Source organism: Oryctolagus cuniculus, chromosome 13, assembly GCF_051225735.1.
Source record: "Oryctolagus cuniculus isolate XC-2025 breed Fujian yellow rabbit chromosome 13, ASM5122573v1, whole genome shotgun sequence".
Taxonomy (NCBI): Eukaryota; Metazoa; Chordata; class Mammalia; order Lagomorpha; family Leporidae; genus Oryctolagus; species Oryctolagus cuniculus.
The window spans coordinates 69,671,098-69,678,694 of NC_142879.1; positions in this window are offsets into that span (position 1 = coordinate 69,671,098).

The following is a 7,597-nucleotide window of genomic DNA, read 5'->3' on the forward strand; positions in this document are numbered from 1 at the left end:
GTCTGGAAAGATGGAATTGGTAAGTGAGAATGACGGCTTCTGAGCTGCAGGAGGGTTGCATGGTTCCTTTGAGTCTTATCATCCTAGAGCATGTCTTTGGCCCAGGACATTCTCCAATAGTGCATTCAGTTCCACAAGTCGAGTGCTTCCCTCTGCATGGAAAGCACTTAGAAGACAAAAAAAGAAATTTTATTTCTTTTTTTTTAGCCTTCTTGATATTTACAGTAGCATCATTAACTGTTTTCTTTGTTGACAGCCAAAAAAGGATACTTTTTGCTATGTAATTAGATGTTCTATAGTGCAACAAGGAATTGCCTTCCCGAAGGGAGTTCATGTATAATACTCATTTACAATTCAATATATAATTACGCAAATAATTCTTAAATAAAATCAGTAATAAGACTGTTGTGTGGATGGTAGTATTTAATACATTTTATATGGGGAGGGAGGCAAGATGGCGGAATCATGAGGGCGTGCACTGATAGTCCGGGAAAAGATAGTTTAATAAAAGTGGAGATACTGTAGTTTCAGGGAAAGGTTCAGGAAAAAAACTGCGGAGGAAACTCTTCTGGAATTAGGGGGCTTGGTGGACCTACCTGGAGGGCAAGGTGCCCACGGCTCGGGAGCCCAGGCGTGGAGTCTATGCACTAGCGCTGGAAAGGAAGATGTAACTATTATCAATGTATATGCACCTAATTACAGGGCACCGGTTCATTTAAAACATATGCTAAGGGACTTACAGGGAGATGTAGTCTCCAATACAATAGCACTGGGGGACTTCAATACTCCACTCTCAGAAATAGACAGATCAAACGGACAGAAGATCAACAAGAAAACAGCAGATTTAATCGACACTATAGCCCAAATGGATGTAACAGATATCTACAGAACTTTCAATCCTACACTTAAAGAATTTACATTCGTCTCAGCAGTGCATGGAACCCACTCTAGGATTGACCACATACTAGGCCATAAAACAAGTCTCAACAAATTCAAAACATTAGAATCATGTGATGCAGCTTCTCAGACCACAGTGGAATGAAGTTGGAAATTAGCAACTCAGGAATCCCTAGAGTGTATGCAAACACACGGAGACTGAACCACAAGCTCCTGAATGAACACTGGGTCACAGAAGAAATCAAAAGAGAAATCAAAACTTTCTGGAAGTAAATGAGGATAACAATACAACATATCAAAACTTATGGGATACGGCAAAAGCAGTGTTAAGAGGAAACTTTATAGCAATAGGTGCCTACATCAAGAAATTGGAAAGGCACCAAATAAATGAGCTTTCAGTGCATCTCAAGGATCTAGAACAATTGCAGCAAACCAGACCCAAATCTAGTAGGAGAAGAGAAATAATTAACATCAGAGAAGAAATCAACAGGATTGAATCTAAAAAAAAAATTACAAAAAATCAGCCAAAAAGCCGATTTTTGAAAAAATAAACAAAATTGACACCCCTTGGCCCAACTGACTAAAAAAAAAGAGAAAAGACCCAAAAAAAATAATCAGAGATAAAAAAGAGAAAGTGACAACAGACATCACAGAAATAAAATGAATCATCAGAAATTACTACAAGGACTTGTATGCCAGCAAACAGGGAAACCTATCAGAAATGGATAGATTCCTGGACACAGGCAACCTACCTAAATTGAACCATGAAGACATAGAAAACCTAAGCAGACCCATAACTGAGACAGAAATTGAAACAGCAATAAAGGCCCTCCCATCAAAGAAAAGCCCAGGACCAGATGGATTCACTGCTGAATTCTACCAGACATTTAAAGAAGAACTAACACCATTTCTTCTCAAACTACTTAGAACAATCCAAAAAGATGGAATCCTCCCAAATTCTTTCTATGAAGCCAGCATCACTTTAATCCCTAAGCTGAAAAAGATGCAACATTGAAAGAAAATTAGCCGGCGCCGTGGCTCAATAGGCTAATCCTCCACCTTGCGGCGCCGGCACACCGGGTTCTAGTCCCGGTTGGGGCGCCGGATTCTGTCCCGGTTGCCCCTCTTCCAGGCCAGCTCTCTGCTATGGCCAGGGAGTGCAGTGGAGGATGGCCCAGATGCTTGGGCCCTGCACCCCATGGGAGACCAGGAAAAGCACCTGGCTCCTGGCTCCTGCCATCGGATCAGCGCGGTGCGCTGGCTGCAGCGGCGGCCATTGGAGGGTGAACCAACGGCAAAGGAAGACCTTTCTCTCTCTGTCTCTCTCTCTCACTGTCCACTCTGCTTGTGAAAAAAAAAAAAAAAAAAAAAGAAAGAAAGAAAATTACAGACCAATATTCCTGATGAACATGGACACAAAAATCCTCAATAAAATTCTGGCCAATAGAATGCAACAACACATCAGAAAGATCATCCACCCAGACCAAGTGGGATTTACCCCTAGTATGCAGGGATGGTTCAATGTGTGCAAATCAATCAATGTGATACACCACATTGACAGACTGCAGAATAAAAACGATACGATTATCTCAATAGATGCAGAGAAAGAATTTGATAAAATACAACACCGTTGGCTGGCGCCGCGGCTCACTAGGCTAATCCTCTGTCTTGCAGTGCCAGCACACTGGGTTCTAGTCCCGGTCCATTCTCCGGATTCTGTCCCGGTTGCCCCTCTTCCAGGACAGCTCTCTGCTGTGGCCAGGGAGTGCAGTGGAGGATGGCCCAAGTGCTTGTGCCCTGCACCCCACGGGAGACCAGGAGAAGTACCAGGCTCCTGCCATCGGATCAGCGCGGTGCGCCAGCCGCAGCATGCTGGCCGCGGTGGCCATGGAGGGTGAACCAATGGCAAAGGAAGACCTTTCTCTCTGTCTCTCTCTCTCTCACTGTCCACTCTGCCTGTCAAAAAAAAATTAAAAAAATTATAAAAAAATACAACACCCTTTCATGATGAAAACTCTAAGCAAATTGGGTATAAAAGGAACATTCCTCAATATAATCAAAGCAATTTATGAAAAACCCATGGCCAGCATCCTATTGAATGGGGAAAAGTTGGAAGCATTTCCACTGAGATCTGGTACCAGACAGGGATGCCCACTCTCACCACTGCTATTCAATACCATTCTGGAAGTTTTAGCTAGAGCCATTAGGGAAGAAAAAGAAACTAAAGGCATAGAAATTGGGAAGGAAGAAGTCAAACTATCCCTTTTTGCAGATGATAAGATTCTTTACGTAGGGGATCCAAAGAACTCTACTAAGAGACTATTGGAACTCATAGTAGAGTTTGGCAAAGTAGCAGGATATAAAATCAATGCACAAAAATCAATAGCCTTTGGATACACAGGCAATGCCACGGCTGAGGAAGAACTTCTAAGATCAATCCCATTCACAATAGCCACAAAAACAAATACCTTGGAATAAACTTAACCAAGGACCTTAAAGATCTCTACGATGAGAATCACAAAATCTTAGGGAAAGCAATAGAAGAAGATCCCAAAAAATGGAAAAATCTTCCATGCTCATGGATTGGAAGAATCAACATCATCAAAATGTCCATTCTCCCAAAAGCAATTTATAGATTCAATGTGATACCAATCAAGACACCAAAGACATTCTTCCCAGATCTAGAAAAAATGATGCTGAAATTCATATGGAAGCACAGAACTCGAATAGCTAAAGCAATCTTGTACCACAAAAACAAAGCTGGAGGCATCACAATACCAGATTTCAGGACATACTACAGGGCAGTTGTAATCAAAACAGCATGGTACTGGTACAGAAACAGATGGATAGACCAATGGAACAGAATAGAAACACCAGAAATCAACCCAAACATCTACAACCAACTTATATTTGATCAAGGATCTAAAACCAATTCCTGGAGCAAGGACAGTCTAATCAATAAATGGTGCTGGGAAAACTGGATTTCCATGTGCAGAAGCATGAAGCAAGACCCCTACCTTACGCCTTACACAAAAATCCACTCAGCATGGATTAAAGCCCTAAATCTATGACCTGACACCATCAAATTATTAGAGAACATTGGAGAAACCTTGCAAGATATAGGCACCGGCAAAGACTTCTTGGAAAAGACTCCGGAAGCACAGGCAGTCAAAGCCAAAATTAACTATTGGGATTGCATCAAATTGAGAAGTTTCTGTACAGAAAAAAAAAGTCAGGAAAGTGAAGAGGCAACCGATAGAATGGGAAACAATATTTGCAAACTATGCTAGAGATAAATGATTAACAACCAGAATCTACAAAGAGATCAAGAAAACTCCACAACAACAAAATAAAGAACCCACTTAAGAGATGGGTCAAGGACCTCAATAGACATTTTTCAAAAGAGGAAATACAAATGGCCAACAGGCACAGGAAAAAATGTTTGGGGTCGCTAGCAATCAGGGAAATGCAAATCAAAACCACAGTGAGGTTCCACCTCACCCCGGTGAGAATGGCTCACATACAGAAATCTACCGACCTGGTGAGGATGTGGGGAAAAAGGGACACTAACCCACTGTTGGTGGGAATGCAAACTGGTCAAGCCACTATGGAAGTCAGTCTGGAGATTCCTTAGAAACCTGAATATAACCCTTCCATACAGCCCAGCCTTCCCACTGCTTGGAATTTGCCCAAAGGAAATTAAATGGGCAAACAAAAAAGCGGTCTGCACCTTAATGTTTATTGCAACTCCATTCACAATAGCTACGACCTGGAATCAACCTAAATGCCCATCAACGGTAGACTGGATAAAGAAGTTATGGGACATGTACTCTATAGAATACTATCAGCAGTAAAAAACAATGAAATCCAGTCATTTGCAACAAAATGGAGGAATCTGGAAAACATCATGCTGAGTGAATTAAGCTAGTCCCAAAGGGACAAATATCATGTGTTCTCCCTGATCGGTGACAACTAACCGAGCACCAAAAAGGAAACCTGTTGAAGTGAAATGGACACTATAGAAACAATGACTTGATCAGCCCTTGTCCTGACTGTTGATGTACAACTTAATACTTTATTCCTTTTACTATTTTTTTGTTCTACTTAATACTATTGGTTGAACTCTGTAATTAACACATAATTATTCCTAGGTGTTTCAATTTAACTGAAAATTGATTTCTGTTAAATCTAAGAGTGTGAATAAGAGAGGGAGAAGATGTGCAATTTGGAACAAGCTCAAGCTGACTTGCCCCAGATGGTTAGTTAGAAACCTGCCTGGGGATTCCAATTCAATCCCATCAAGGTGGCATGTACCAATGCCATCTCACTAGTCCATGTGATCAATTTCAGTTCACAATTGAGTGAGATCCCAGTGGAAAGAACGGGCCATCAAAGAAGGAGGTACCTTTCTTTGAAGGGAGGAGTGAACTTCCACTTTAACTATGACCTTGTCTAAATAAGATCGAAGTCGGCAGACTCAAAAGGCTTCCATAGCCTTGGCAACTCATGACAAGAGCCTAGGGAGATTACTGACACCATAAACAAGAGTGTCAATCTGTTAAGTCAACAACAGGAGTCACTGTGCACTTACCCCTCATGTAGGATCTCTGTCCTTAATGTGTTGTTCAATGTGAATTAATGCTATAACTAGTACTCAAACAGTATTTTATAGTTTATGCTTTGTGTGGGTGCAAACTGTTGAAATTTCTACTTACTATATGCTAAATTGATCTCATGTGTATAAAGATAATTGAAAATGAATCTTGATGTGAATGGAATGGGAGAGGGAGTGGGAGTTGGGAGGGTTGTGGGTGGGAGGGAAGTTATGTGGGGGGAAAGCCATTGCAATCCATAAGCTGTACTTTGGAAATTTATATTTATTAAATAAAAGTGAAAACATACATGATATATTTTGTATAATGATTGCAAGCCTTTTGTTAAAATCAGTAGCTATTTAGCCTAATTCTTAGCAGTATTTTGCCCTTGGCACCAGTCCTTTTTTTGTGCATGCTTTTTGTGATCTGTGTTAAAAATCGGCATTGCTAACATTACAGCTTGAACTTAAACTTGTTATTCAAATAAATATTTAATTTTTAATTGCTCTTGTATTATCAGATGCCCCTTTTAGTATTATTTTAGAAGCATCTGGAGGGTTTTGCCTAAAGTACAATTTATGGGGGAAAACTAGATTTTAGTTTTATAAAACTTTAAGTCTTTCACGGGACCTATATTTTCTTGAATTGGATTTTGTAGTTCTAGAAACAATAAGCTATTTAACAGGTGTTGACTGTCTGGCTAAAAAACGGAGGCTTCCTTATATTTTCACCCAGTAAACAAGCAGGGGCGATTCCTGTGGGGTGAACCGTGGGCGAAGCGTGGGGCACCGAGCCCCTGAGTGTCTGTCGTCGGAGAAAGCGCCGCGTCTCTCCCAGGGCCTGAACACTTCCTGCTCACAGCACCAAAGGTGCACTTGCACACCCATCCACTTTTTGCCCTAGGCTCCGTCACGGGGAAGGGGAGTCTCCCTGGAAGAGGCATTACCTGGCCGAGCCCTCCCGTGGGAACCGAGGCAGCCCCTCTGCACCAGCGCCTGGACTGTAGCCGTGTGTGGCGGCTGGTGCGTGAGAGGCTGCTGCAGAACTGAAGCTAACAGGACGTTTCACAGGCATTTATACAGACGTTGGTCCTCGAGCCGCAGGCCAGTGGTCTGCAAAATAAAGTGTGCTGGAAACCTCTGAGCAAGCAAGCGTCCTGTTGAGCTTTCTTTGTTAATGGGTCGCTGAGTCTGAACTACTTGGAGTTACAGTGTTTGGTGGAGGGCTCCACCCGCAACCCTCCCCTTTCCCGCTCCCTCTCCCCTTCCATTCACATCAAGATTGTTGTCTTCAAACCACCGCCTATGGCTTAGTTGTGTTTGTGCTATTGGAAATGTCTTTATCCTGGTTTTTCTTTTTAATTATTCTTACATGAGAACACCTCAATTTTTGTTGCAGAACTGAAATTGTAATTCAGATCTAAAGGAATGGCAGTAAACGGGAAGCATATGTGTTGTGTGTGCCAGTGTGTGAGTGTGCGTGAGTGTGACTTTTCCCTCCTTAGTCCCTTCCTCCCCACCCCTTCTTCACCACCAAATACCACAGATCCACCATTCTCAACAGGATGGGGGTGGGGTGGGGAGCAGGGTTATGGCAAATCACCCAGAGAGATTTTTGTTGTGGTTGTGTTAGATTTAGTGCCTCCCAGTGGCCTAGCCCCAATGGTCCCAGCCTGAGTTTATCTCAGGACCCGGAATCTGAAAGGAAAAAAAACAGAGCATGTTTCCACACAAGGCCACACTCACCTTTTCCTGGGGACTAGGATGTGAACATATCTTCCAGCAAGGGGGACACCATCTTTTGGAGGTGTCAGGGATCCTTTGTTGAGGGGGGGTGTGGTCGGTGCTGTGGCATAGTGGGTAAATCTGCCACCTGCAGTGCCGGCATCCCAAATGGGCGCCGGTTCAAGTCCTGGCTGCTCCACTGCCAATCCAGCTCTCTGCTATGGCCTGGGAAAGCAGTAGAAGATGGCCCAAGTCTTTGGGCCTCTGTACTCAGGTGGGAGACGGGGAAGAAACTCCTGGCTCCTGGCTTCGGATCACCGCAGCTCTGGCCATTGCAGCCAACTGGGGAGTGGCCCAGCGGATGGAAGACCTCTCTCTTTC